This window comes from Callithrix jacchus, chromosome 15 (genome assembly GCF_049354715.1).
Source record: "Callithrix jacchus isolate 240 chromosome 15, calJac240_pri, whole genome shotgun sequence".
Taxonomy (NCBI): domain Eukaryota; kingdom Metazoa; phylum Chordata; class Mammalia; order Primates; family Cebidae; genus Callithrix; species Callithrix jacchus.
The window spans coordinates 47,748,451-47,761,986 of NC_133516.1; the positions used below are offsets into that span (position 1 = coordinate 47,748,451).

At 42.0% G+C, this 13,536-nt stretch overlaps 1 protein-coding gene and 1 long non-coding RNA gene across 51 annotated transcripts in view; both read right to left on the reverse strand.

Moving 5' to 3' along the window:
* The window catches only part of MAGI1 (membrane associated guanylate kinase, WW and PDZ domain containing 1), a 672,392-nt gene that overhangs the window by 606,237 nt on the left and 52,619 nt on the right, over positions 1–13,536 (reverse strand). The window lies entirely within an intron of this gene.
* Positions 12–8,338, reverse strand: LOC144579557 (uncharacterized). The gene is made up of 2 exons (XR_013527420.1): positions 8,121–8,338; positions 12–1,958 (listed from the first exon to the last, which is right to left on the reverse strand). It is a non-coding gene; the product is annotated as an uncharacterized LOC144579557 (long non-coding RNA).

Genomic DNA, 13,536 nt, shown 5'->3' on the forward strand with positions numbered 1-13,536 from the left:
TTCAACTCTTGTTTTGCTGAAGATGACTAGATATTTTGCTCCTTAAAGGCATGGATTCTGGCAATCATTTTAGCATCCTAATCACCAAGCACTGTTCCTGGGAAATAGTAGGCCATCGAACATTTGTCAAAAGCATGGAAGAGTGGGTGGGAAGAAGGGAGGGAGGAATGGATGGATGAATGGATGGATGGATGAACAGACGGATGGATGGATGGACATATGAATTAATCAACCTTATGTTGCCAGTTTGTACCAGTTATTTATTGCTGTGTAACAAGTAACCCCAATCTTATTGGCTTCAAATAATAAGCATTTATTGTCTGACAGTTTCTGTGGGTCAGGAATCCAAGTGTGGCCCAGCTGGTTGGTTCTGGCTCAAGATCTCTCACACCTTTGCAAAGTGTTAGTGGGTCTGCAGTCATCAACAGCTTGACTGGTCCAGAGGATACTCTTCCAGGCTCATTCACATGGTTGTCAGCAGGATGCTTCAGTTCCTCACTGTGTGCACCTGTCCACAGCACTGCTCGCAGCATAACTTCCCCCAGATCAAGAGATCCCAGAGAAAGGGAAATAGAAAGGATGACTAACTAGGACAGCAGGCAGACTTTTATAACATTATCCTGGAAGTGACATGCCATCATTAGGCTATCGGTCACACAGACCTGGGAACAGACTGCACAAAGGTATGAATACCGGGAAGGAGGGGTCATTGGAAGACATCATAGAGGCTGTGGAGTTTGAAATCATTAAATCTTCTAAATCCCAAAGCCAAGCTCAGCCAGTAACAAATTAACATAGTACCATAGGCAGGGTTACTTTTGAACAGCTGCAAAAATGTATTCAAATCATTCATATTATGTTGCAAAGATTAAAAGGGAAATAGATATTTAAAAAAAAGTAAATATCCATGGGAATGTCAACTTGGATTTTCTTCCCAACCCAAAAATGATTGAAATGCTCTTCCTGACCAACTGTCAACTCATGGCAATAGTTAATTTCATTCTAAAAATTCAGGACTTGACTCAGCAAACACATCAGTGCCAAGGAAGCAAATTTCCAAAATTATGTCTGTCTCTTCCCAAAGCACAGGCCAAACTAAAAGGAAAAAGAGTTTAGATCACAAAATGATATGTCATTTCTAGCCCTCATACCAGCACATTCAAATGGTGGGGTCTTCGACATTTTATGTAAGGCATAATATATACGAAAATACTTTCTAGAATGGCTTATTACCCAAGTCTGAATGGAAAGATAGTTTTTAGGCTGGGCACAGTGGTTCACGCCTGTAATCCCAGCACTTTGGAAGGCACAGGTGGGCAGATCATTTGAAGTCAGGAATTCAAGAACAGCCTGGTCAAAATGGCAAAATCCCCTCTCTACAAAAAATATAAAAATTAGGCAGTCTCATAACTCAGTATCAAAATAATAAATAGATAAAAATTAAAAATAATAAAGAAAGATGATTTTTGCATCACCAAATATTTGCACTGACTTCTCTTTAATTCTTTCTTTACAATCAAACATCACTCAGACTTGGACTAAGATTAAGTCATAACTGTCAGTTGTTGACCCTCTCAAGCTCTTCTCTGATTGTATCAATCAAGCCCTTGAGTGTCCTTATTTTGCACATTCTTCCTTATATAAGAAGATTCTGAGGGATGTTGGCAGTGGCTATCATATATTAACACAAAATACTTCGAATCATATTTTTGAACTGGAAATTAAAGAGAAACAAATACCAGGCTGAACTGAGTTGCCACTGAATGATGGAGAGCCTCCATTCCAAAGGGTAGTTTTTATTTATGGCTTCACCCTAACTTGGTGCCTTCAAAGTTGCCCTTTGCAAGTGTTTCATCACATTTCTACTCCAAGTGCTGAGAAGTCAGGAACATCTGGTGAACTCGGCTATGTCTCTCTGTAGTGGAGGTGACTTGTTGCTGCTCCTCCCCAGACAATGCCTACGTGACATAAGATGATATTCACGAATTAAGCTAACCATCACCAACACGTTAAGTGATATAATTACTTGTACATACCCATTTTTTAAACAGAGTAGGATGAGGGGTGCTAAGATGTAGGCTATACAAAATTTATTTAAACAACCTTTCTCAGGCTGGGCACAGTGGCTCACACCTATAATCCCAGCACTTTGGGAAGCTGAAGAGGGTGGATCCCTCAAGGACAAGAGTTGGAGACCAGCCTGGCCAATATGGTGAAACCCTGTCTCTACTAAAAATACAAAGTTAGCCAGGTGTGGTGGTGTGCTCCTATAATCCCAGCTACTTGGGAAGCTGTGAAATGAGAATCGCTTGAACCATGGAGGCAGAGGTTGCAGTGAGCCAAGATGGGACCACTACACTCCAGCCTGGGTGACAGAATGGGACTCTGTATCAAAAAAAAAAAAAAAAAAAAAAAAAAAGGTCTTTATCATCAATGAGTTTATTGATGGTTCAAAAATGTTTTGATCATATTCTAGAGCTAATTAGCATTGTGTTTGACTTTGAACCAAACTCATATATACAAGGATGAATCAAAACATACTTAGCTGAAAGCACAGGTAAACCATGAAGAAGCATTAGAGGTTGTGCAGTGTCATCATAAATTAGTAGAAGCTTTATTACCTACCCTAATTCAAATTACACGCTTTCACGCTTGCTTTGTTCAAAAGGTACAACAGGTAGCAGGCAACCTCAAACGACATCCTCATTCTCAGTGTACGGGGGTTACAGGCGTACCCTCATTCAACCTTAGTCCAACCCTCATTCTCAGAAAATACTCTTATAAGTATTTTCAGGCAGAAATGGTGTGCATATTATAACTTAACAAGAAATGGAAACTATCTCAAGAAGTAAACTTTCAAATCCCAATTCCAGGAAACCAAAATGTCAATTAAAGCACCCTGGACTTTTTAGTGATGCTCAATATCTCTTTATAAATGATGGTGATATTATAGGATTTCCTTCCATTTAATTTGTGCTTTAGGCATCTCAGCATTGGAAAGGAGACCATAGGTCATCATGGAGTCTGTGGCTCCATGTGGCCCCACTGCCATCCCCCAGTGGCATATGTGAAAGGCTATCATCACTTTGTTGTCACTGTCACCCTTAACCTACGAGGACTCCACTTGACTTTATACTGAAAACACACTTAGGTACAGGTAAGTATGCTTTCTGTGTTCCAGTGCAGCCTATTCAAAACCAGACTATGCCACTGCTCAGCTAGACCTGCCACCCTTACAATAAAATCCAAACTCAGCCAAGCGTGGTGGCTCACGCCTGTAACCCCCGTACTTTGGGAGGCCAAGGAGGGTGGATCACCTGAGATCACAAGTTCATGACCAACCTGGCCAACATAGTGAAACCCTGTCTCTACTAAAAATACAAAACTGAGCCGAGCATGGTGGTGCTTATCTGTAGTCCCAGCTACTAAGGAGGCTCAGGGATAAGAATAGCTTGAACCAAGGAGGTGGAGGTTGCAGTGAGCCAAGATCACACCACTGCACTCAAGCCTGGGCAACAGAGAAAGACTCCATCCTCCCACTATTACCAAAAAAAAAAAAAAAAAAAAAAAAAAAAAAAGCCTCATCTCCATGACCTGCAAGTCCCTAAAGGACTTTATGCCCCATTTGAACCACATTCATCATCAAGTTCTTCCTCAAACCTGCTACATTCTTTGCCACCTGAGTGAAATTATTGGCACTGCTCCCTCTGCCTGCTGTCCTCTACCCCTAGATCACTAGGCAACCAGCTCCTACTCAAAATCCAGGTCCTGTCTCAAGTTTCTATTTCCCAGAGAGGCCTTCCCTGACCAGTACATCTAACACCTATTGTATTACCCATTGTCTCTCAAAACTAGCTGTTATTTTTGTCCATATTTATTCACTCACATGTGTATTATGTGCCATACATGTACACCTAAGATGGTAAGCTTTATAATAATAGCAGCTGATCAAAACTAAAGCTTCCCCTATATGGAAGATTCACTACATGCCAGGCTCAGCTCTGAGAATTTAAGTTCTCACCACAAGCCTATAAGGCAAGTAAGAGTATTATCCTCATCTTACAAATGAGAAAACTAAAGCACAGAGAGGTGAAGTAATTTGTCCAAGACATACAGCCACTAAATGGTAAAGCTGGGATCCAAGTCTGGAAGTGTGTGGCTCTAGAATCCACACTGATAAATAAGCAGGACATTCTGCCTCCTTCCCATAAGAGCAGAGACCTGCTCTGTCCTGCTCACTGCTCAATCTCCAGGAGCCTAGAATGCTTGGAAGAGAAGGCCCGGGGAGGGAGCTGACTGTCTCCTAGCCTAGGTAGACTAACCAAAATAATTCCAACCTGGGGATTCTATCCCCCACTTCTAACAGTAAACGCAGTTCCATCACTGCAAGTATCATCTGAAATCCTACAATGGGTGACTCAGCTCTAAATTTCTTTCTCTTTTTTGTTTGAGATAATGTTTCAGTCTTGTTCCCCAGGCAAAAGTACAATGATGCAATCTCAGCTCACTGCAACCCCCACCTCCCAGGTTCAAGCAATTTTCCAATGTTGCCTCCTGAGTAACTGGGATTACAGGCATGCACCATCATAGCCCAGTTAATTTTGTATTTTTAGTAGAGACGGGGTCTCACTATGTTGGCCACGCTGGTCTTGAGCTCCTAACCTAAAGTGATCCGCCCTCCTGGCCTCCCAAAGTGCTGGGATAACAGGTATGAGCTACCACATCCCACTCAGCTCTTAATTTCTTCATTCACAGAGCAATGATCTTGAGGACCCAGAAAGCATCTCTTCATTCAGTGAGCCCAACTATCTATCTCACTCACTCATGCTTTTTTTAAAATTCTAGCAAAAGGAGTCAAATCAGAGAGAATAGCCAAGTTTTTTTCTTTCCTTCCCCCCGCTCCCCCCCAGAGCTACTCACGGAGATATCAAGATCTCTGGAACAAAAAATAAGGACTGAATATTAAACCCACCCAGTTCAATTTTCTTATAATAATTTATCAAATAAGGCACAACCTCAGCCTACAAGCCCTTCCTTCTACTCCAGCTTCTATTTGGGTCATAATATTTCTGTCTTCAAATGATCGCATTCCCGGGGTGGAGAAGCAGCCTGTTGCTTAATCAAAACGTCATCCAACAAAAACCATTCTCGCAGTTAAATTCCGTTTCCCTCAGGAGCAGTTGGCTGAAAGCTCGCTGAGACATGTGGTTTCAGCTATTCTTACTCTTCAGGGAAGTGCTATTTTTCTTCAAAGCAACATAGCCCAGCAACCCCAAGGAAACCTGATTAACTTCTTCGGTAATGTGCTAGTAAAACTCACTGCTCTCTTGCTTCAGGGAATTTTAATGGCAGCACTTCTGTTTCATTCATTAGAACCATGAAGTACCCGGAGAAATGAATATTCTCTTTCTTTGTTCCTCATTTTGTTTTCAGAATGCAGGTCAGGATCAGAAACTGGGAACTATGTGACACCTCTGCAAAGAATCCCAACATCGATAAGTTGATGGCTTGGGATCCATAGGGATTCACAACAAGGGAAAAGCTTGTGTCCTATTATGTGTTAATAGGACGTGCCAATTACTCCAGCATCTGTGCTGCAGAGCTCAGATGGTTCTAGCACCAGGCCACGAGACCAAAAATACAGAATCAGTCTTATTAACAAACTGTGAGCTCAGCAATATTCCTGTATTAAGTGACACCCTGGACTCCAGAGAGTCATCTTGAAAGTATGTGCTGGTGACTCAAGAGGAACTGGCCTCTGGAGTGGGTCACTACAAACTGATCGCCATTCCTGGAAAAGCTGCTAAGCACATGGCCTTCAGCACATGGCCTTGTCCCTGGGCAACTGACACATCTGGATGAGGGTGGGACAAGCAACCAGTGGTGGCATTAAGGTCCAGCTTTTAAAAAAGCTGGAGCCAAAAAATAGGTGTTTTAAATTCTGGTTCATGCCACTTACTAGCTGTGAGACATTGGGCAAATTAATTAGCCTCTCTAAGCCATACTTTTGGAGATCAGTTGGCATATAGCACATAGGTATATGAAAAAAAATGGATAATGGCTGGGCATGGTGACTCATGCCTGTAATCCCAGCACTTTGGGAAACCGAGGCGAGCAGATCACCTGAAGTCAGGAGTTCAAGACCAGCCTGACCAACATGGTGAAACCCCAACTCTACTTCAAATATAAAAATGAGCCAGACATTGTGGCGCATGCCTATAAACCCAGCTACTAGAGAGGCTGAGGCAGGAAAATCGCTTGAACCCAAGAGGCAGAGGTTGCAGTGAGCTGAGATCATGCTACTGTACTCTAGCCTGGGCAATAGAGTGAGACTCCCTCTCAAAAAAAGAAAAAAGTCATTGTGACTTAGCACAGGTTTGCTAATTAGTAGCTGAGGTGCAGACTGGTAAAATGATGGGTGTGTGCATAGCTAGGTAGTACACAGGTCTCCTAATCTTTGCTACTGTGGAAGAGGCCCTGGCCTGAGAGTTAGCATGCTCACTTACTAGTGCCAGCACAGCCACAGATCACATATGTGCTCTAGAGCTTACACTGTCCAATGTTTATGCTACTTAAATCTAAATAATTATAATTAAATGAATTTAAATGAAATAGAATGAGAAATTGAATTTTCTGGCAGGGCGTGGTGGCTCACAACTGTAATCCCAGCACTTTGTGAGGCTGAGATGGGCGGATCACTTGAGATCAGGAGTTCAAGATTAGCCTGGCCAACATGGTGAAACCCCATCTCTAATAAAAATGAAAAAAAATTAGCTGGGCGTCGAGCGGTGTGCCTGTAATCCTAGCTACTTGAGAGGTAGAGGCAGGAGAATCACTTGAAGCCAGGAGGCAGAGGTTGCAGATCACACCACTGCACTCTAGCCTTGGTGACAGAGTGACACTCCATTAAAAAAGAAGGAAAGAAAGAGAAAGAAAGAGAGAAAGAGAGAGAGAAAGGAAGGAAGGAAGGAAGGAAGGAAGGAGGGAGGGAGGGAGGGAGGGAGGGAAAGAGAAAACAAAAGAAAAGAAATTTAATTTGCTAGTCACACTAGCCACATTTCAAGAGCTCAGTAGCCATATGTGGCTTTTGGCTTCTATATTGGATAGCTCAGCTGTGGAACATTTTAAACATCACTGCAAGTTCTGTTGGACAGTACTGCTCTAGCAAGCAGGTGAACCTTTTTGGCCCCCACTTTGGCTTTTTTGGGGAGTTGGTAAAATATGACCATTAAGAGGCTGGTGTTTGGAGTTATGCTGACTTCGGATTCTGATTCTGGTGTCTCAAATCCTGCCTGACTGACATTGGGCAAACAATTTGGCTCCAGTTTGATCATCTGTAAACTTGGGATAATAATAGCCCCTCATAGACTTGTAAGCATTATATGAGATATTGTATTAGATATATGCAGTTAATACTTCATACGGTTTGTCATCTTGTATTGTAGCTCCCATAATTCCCACGTGTTGTGGGGGGGACCCAATGGGAGATAACTGAATAATAGGGCAGTTTCCCCCATACTGTTCTGGTGGTATAAGTCTCACAAGATCTGATGGTTTTATAAGGAGAAACCCCCTTTACTTAGTTCTCATTTTTAACTTTTGCCTGCTGCCATGTAAGACATATCTTTTACCTTCCACCATGATTGTGAGGCCTCCCCAGCCACATGGGACTGTGAGTCCATTAAACCTCTTATTCTTTATAAATTACCCAGTGTCAGGTATGTCCTTATCAGCAGTGTGAGAACAGACTAATACAGTATTAAATGCTCAAGAGATGGCATGTACGTATTTTACATAGAGTTTATCACTTGTATCAGGTCTTGTAAGTGGAGGCAGCTGTGTGCGTCCAGAAGCCAGTCTCTTAAAACACTTTCTCCCCTTTCAGGGTTAGACTTTAATTACGTAACCTAAAACAGTGAACAAATATTTTTCCCGCAGTGTTATTTTGACCAGAGCTGGATTTACTCTAACAACAAGTGCCTGCACCTCTTGGCTGAGTTCCCTGGGCATCTGGCCCTCTCCTAGTGGCTTTGGGAAAAGGCCTTGACTTAGGAAGAGGGCTTCCATGATCCCTGAAGCCTGAGACTGGCCCGGGGTTTTAATTCCCACCCTCTGCTTACCTCTTAGCCCACACATGGGCACACCACACATGCCCCTTCTTTGGTGCAAAGTCTTCATCTGCAAGGTGCAGTTTACAGAAAAAAGGCAGAACCCTGTTCTTGACCTTTCTCCTTCTGACCAGGGAAATGCTCTGTGCCATCCATCTTGGGCAGAAGTCCAGGGACATCTGGGCAACTTCCAAGATGCATTTAAAAAGGGAAGAAATGCCAGAATACAGCTGTAAAAATGACAGTATATTATAAATATCAATAACCTAATAAATCAATGCTTTTAATGCCTACATAATATGCCATGTGGAGTGGCTGCCATTATGAGATAATTATGGTCTCATAAAAAATATTAATTATCAGTGTCTTGTAGAGTGTGTGCTCTGGTAATAGAGCTCATGTGTAACACTGTAATGACTGTATTGTAATTTCAGGCCCCAGTAGATTATAGTGACTGTATATCTAAGCTCAGTAGGCACCAGTGCCAAAAATCTACATTTGAAGCCCTTTGTGACTGATGCATCCCAGGTACTAAAAGCTCTCATGAGAGGTCCTGAGAGCACAAGTTCTTGCTTACTTTAAAAAATACATATTTTTTTTTTATTTCTTAACAATGAGGAAAATGATTTTTTTTTTTTAAAGACAGACTCTCCCTCTGTCACCTAGGCTAGAGTACAGTGGCACAACCATGGCTCACTGTAACCTCCAACTCCAGGGCTCAAGGGATCCTCCTGCCTAAGCCTTCTGAGCAGATGAGACAACAGGCACATGCTGCCACGCCCAGTTTATTTTTGTTTTTGTTGAGATGGGGTCTTGCTTTGTTGCCCAGGCTGGGAAAATGAGTATTTTAATGCATGGGGTTTCATAGAATAAAGTTCAGGACACATCATAAAGTAAAACTTGTTTGCCTTCGGACATAAATATTTGCTTTTCTTTGTATGGGCATATTATTTATTTCTCTGGTCTTGCTTTCTGCTTCAGTAGTTACTGATTTATGAACCATTGTTTAGTAGTGCTCTCCTTTGAAGCTGGGGAAAATTAAGTAAAGTCCTTTTATGTGAATAATGTAGAGTACAATGAGGTTCTCCAAGGCCTCTCTATGAAATGACTTTAAAACCACTGGTGAGTGTTTCGACTCTGGACTTTTCAGTCTTTTAAAATTCACTCACACAGTTTGGAAGAAAAGAATTTGAACAGACAATGAGATTTACATTGCCTGAGTCTAAATCTGAATGCTTTTCTCCAAATATATTTTCTTTTTAGGTAAATATTATGTTTTAAATTTTTAAAAAAATAAAATTAGAGTTTGATAGCAGTCTTTTAAATAAGTCATTTATCCACCCCTCCTTGTCTCTGTCTCCCTCCCAATTATTCTGTCACTTACTCACTGATGTTCTGGCTAAAGTCACTCAGCACTCCTCCTAGAGCGAACATTAGTTAAGAGCAGCCGCTTCCAGGGTGGGTAACTTTGCCAAATTACTTAATTTCTTTATGTTTCAGTTTTTTGCATTTGTAAAATGGGAATAGTGATGGCACTCATCCCATAAGGGGATTATAACAGTACAGTTTATAAGTTGGTGGGAGGTTTGAATGAGTTAATGCATCTAAAGTACTTAAAGTCATATTTAGCACCCAGGAAGTACTCATGTTGTCACATTTTACTCATCAAATAGTAATTGAGTACCTTCTTTTCTTCTTTCTTTTTTTAACCCCCTCACCCCAAGTACCTCCCTAAAAGATAGTGTGGGCTGGGCACGGTAGCTTACACCTGTAAATCCCAACACTTTGGGAGGTTGAGGCGGGTGGATCACCTGAGGTCAGCAGTTCAAAACCAGCCTGGCCAACATGGTGAAACCCCATCTCTACTAAAAATACAAAAATTACCCAGGCTTGGTGGCAGGCACCTGTAATCCCAGCTACTTCAGAGGCTGAAGCAGGAGAATCGCTTGAACCCAGGAGGCAGAGGTTGCAATGAGACAAGTTCACGCCATTGCACTCCAGCTTCAGTGACAGAACAATACTCTGTCTAAAAAACAAACAAACAAAAAATAGTGTGCTGGATACTAGAATCCAGTGGTTAACAGAAAGATGCAGTTTTGCATTCATGGATCCTCAAACACAGCATTTATTTACTGTTTAAAAATTCTATTTATCCTGAGATGTAAATCCTTCATGGAACTGTGATAATCAATCTGCATTTTTCATATTTCCCCTCCCCCTCTTTTAAAACAGTTTTAAAATAATATTTTCAAAATAAAAGTTTTGTGTTTGTGTGTGTGTGTGTGTGTGTGTGTGCATGTGTGTGTGTGTCAGGGTCTTACTCTGCCACACAGGCTGGAGTGCAGTAGTGCAATCACAGCTCACTGAAGTCTCAGCCTCCTCAGCTCAAGTGATCCTCTCACCTCAGGCTCAGCCTCCAGAGTAGCTAAGACCACAGGCATGCATTACCATGCCCGACTATTTTATTTTTTTATTTAATTTATTTATTTTTATTTATTTCTGTTGGCCAGGGTGGTCTTGAACTTCTGGGCTTAAGTGACTCCTCCAGCCTCAGTGACCGAAAGGGTTGGGATTTAGAGGTGTGAACCACTATGGCTGGCATAAAATACCATTTTGTTCTCAGATGGTGCCATGGAGATAAGGGGAGATTTTCCCTTTTCTTTGTAGATGAAGCAACTTGAGGACAGATATTTGAAGGTCTTATCTGAGGTCAGGTTTACAATGGGACAGAGGCCCCAGGCCTTCTAATACTTCATCTAGTTCTCTGCAGTAGCCCTCCCTACCCTTGGTATTGATAGCAACCCCAGTGTTTCCTCATTTATTGAGCATGTGTGACTTTCAAAAGGCTCTCTTAGTCTCTTGATTTCTGTGAGAAGCTAGATAGTCATGACTTTACCTTGACCATGTGACTGAAAACATACTGAATATTGGATGGAGAAGTTCAAAGTGTTTCAGAAACACATGCCAAGTTATTATTAACATTATATGAATGGGGGGTGGCAGGTGACGTAAGGCTTACTGCAAAAGAAGCATTCAAGCTGACACCTTGTTCATGAATTTAATCTAAGAACAGCTAGAATGATCGCAGTGGCCAGTTTGCTAGCCTGATCATTTTGGTCATCTGCAAAAATGTTCTCAATGGACTTTGAGAGTTGGAATTAGTTGGTATAGAGGGTCCTCCTTGGAAATGAACACAGCAAGCAATTGAGAAAAGTTGGAAATGCATCTGTCTCAGGTCTCATTGAAAATTCCTGCTCTCAGTGAATTGCTTGAACCCGGGAGGCAGAGGCTGCAGTGAGCTGAGATGGAGCCATTGCCCTCCAGCCTGGGTAACAAGAGCGAAACTCTGTCTCAAAAAAAAAAAAAAGAAAATTCCTGCTCTCTGGTCCGTGCCTCCAAGATGACAAAAAAGAAGGAATAACTGTCGTGCCAAAAAGGGCCGCAGCCATGTGCAACTTATTCACTGCACAAACTGTGCCCAATGTGTGCCCAAGGACAAGGCCTTTTAAGAAATTCATCATTTGAAATACAGCGGAGGCCACAGCAGTCAGGGATATTTCTAAAGCGAGCATCTTCCATGCCTGTGTGTTTCTCAAGCTGTATGTGAAGCTACCTTACTGTGTGACTTGTGCCATTCACAGCAAAGTAGTCAGGAATCGATCTCATGAAGCCCACAAGGACCAAACACCCCCACCCCGATTTGGACCTGCAGGTGCTGTCCCTCGACCCCACCAAAACCCATGTAAGGGGCTGAGTCCTTAAAGACTGAAGACATGGGCCAGGCGCGGTGGCTCAAGCCTGTAATCCCAGCACTTTGGGAGGCCGAGGCGGGTGGATCACGAGGTCGAGAGATTGAGACCATCCCGGTCAACATGGTGAAACCCCGTCTCTACTAAAAATACAAAAAGTTAGCTGGGCATGGCGGCGTGTGCCTGTAATCCCGGCTACTCGGGAGGCTGAGGCAGGAAAATTGCCTGTTCCCAGGAGGCGGAGGTTGCAGTGAGCCGAGATCGCGCCATTGAACTCCAGCCTGGGTAACAAGAGCGAAACTCCCTCTCAAAAAAAAAAAAAAAGACTGAAGACAGACTATTCTCTGGAGAAAAATAAAATGGAAATTATACTTAAAAAAAGAAAAAGAAAGAAAAAAGAAAATTCCTTTAGGTATCATATTCCAAAAGATTACATGGAATTGAACACTTTTGAAATAAGGACAGGACTAGTAGACTTTTTTAAGTGGGAATCTCTCATCTCTTTTCCCCTGGCACTTAGAAAACTTAAACATCATTTCCAGTATCTGACTGTTTATTTACTAACTGCCTGTTTGGAGAAAATGTCATATTGTCTCAGAACAATGGAAGCTGTGGTCCCAAGAGAGAGAGGAGAGGGGGAGGTGTCCAGGTAGTCAGTTGGGATAGTCCCAGTTTGGCTCATATTTTTTGCATCTCTCAGTTTAGGTGAAAAGCATATTGAGTGGCACTGCAGAAAACCCAAGAAAACTGGAAATAGAAAATGGCAATATTGAAACTAAAGCAATTAAAATAGTGCCCCATTTGAACATGCTCAGTGACCGGGCTTAGAACTGTTAGTCAAGAAGAATGTATTAAATGCTGTAAGCATTGTAAAGACTTCTTCCCGAGTTGATAGATTCTCTGCGCTTCATTGGCTTTTGGATAATCAGCTCAAAGGTAAAAGGGTAATAGGATAAAGAAGGGACAAATAGGCTAAATGTTTGCAGTCATTTCCTTCCATTCCCATGCAGACATAGCTGATTGATCATGGTGCCTCTTCCCACTGAACACAGATGTGTTTTCAACATCATTCTCTAACGGAATTGGCACATGAAACTTACATACCATCCTTGATATATAACACTGTTCTTTTATGTTGATGTAGTCCAGATTTTACCCATATTAACTTAAAGAACAAAAGATTGTCTTGTCTTAGTAGACAGAAATTTCTAAGCTCAGCTGAAGAAACAGATTCTATAAATACCTTTACAACCTATACACTAATTTTATCCACAGATGAATTGAGACGTGCACCTGAATTTACCTCTTGCATCTGAATCAGGGCCAATCACTAGGCTCTATTAACAAAAGTATGTAATTAAGATAAAGGGTGGGAGCAGGCCAGCCAATCCTAAAATTAGCTCTTGCTTTGATGTTCCGCAGGTGCAAGTGCACACAGCCCTGGTCCTTTCACCCTGGATGCACTTGATTTCCTTTTCAAGGTGTGTCCAGGCCTTACCAGGATTTCCAAAGCTTGGTCCTGGCTCAGGTTGGGGAGCAGAGACTGTTTCCTCCTGTGGGATGTTATTCATGTTTGAAATGTTATCTGGCACCTTAGAAGCTTTTTGCGTAAATATTCTTTAAGATAGGTGTCACATTTTTGTGTTTAGCTTGTGATAGTCCAATGGACTTTTTACAAA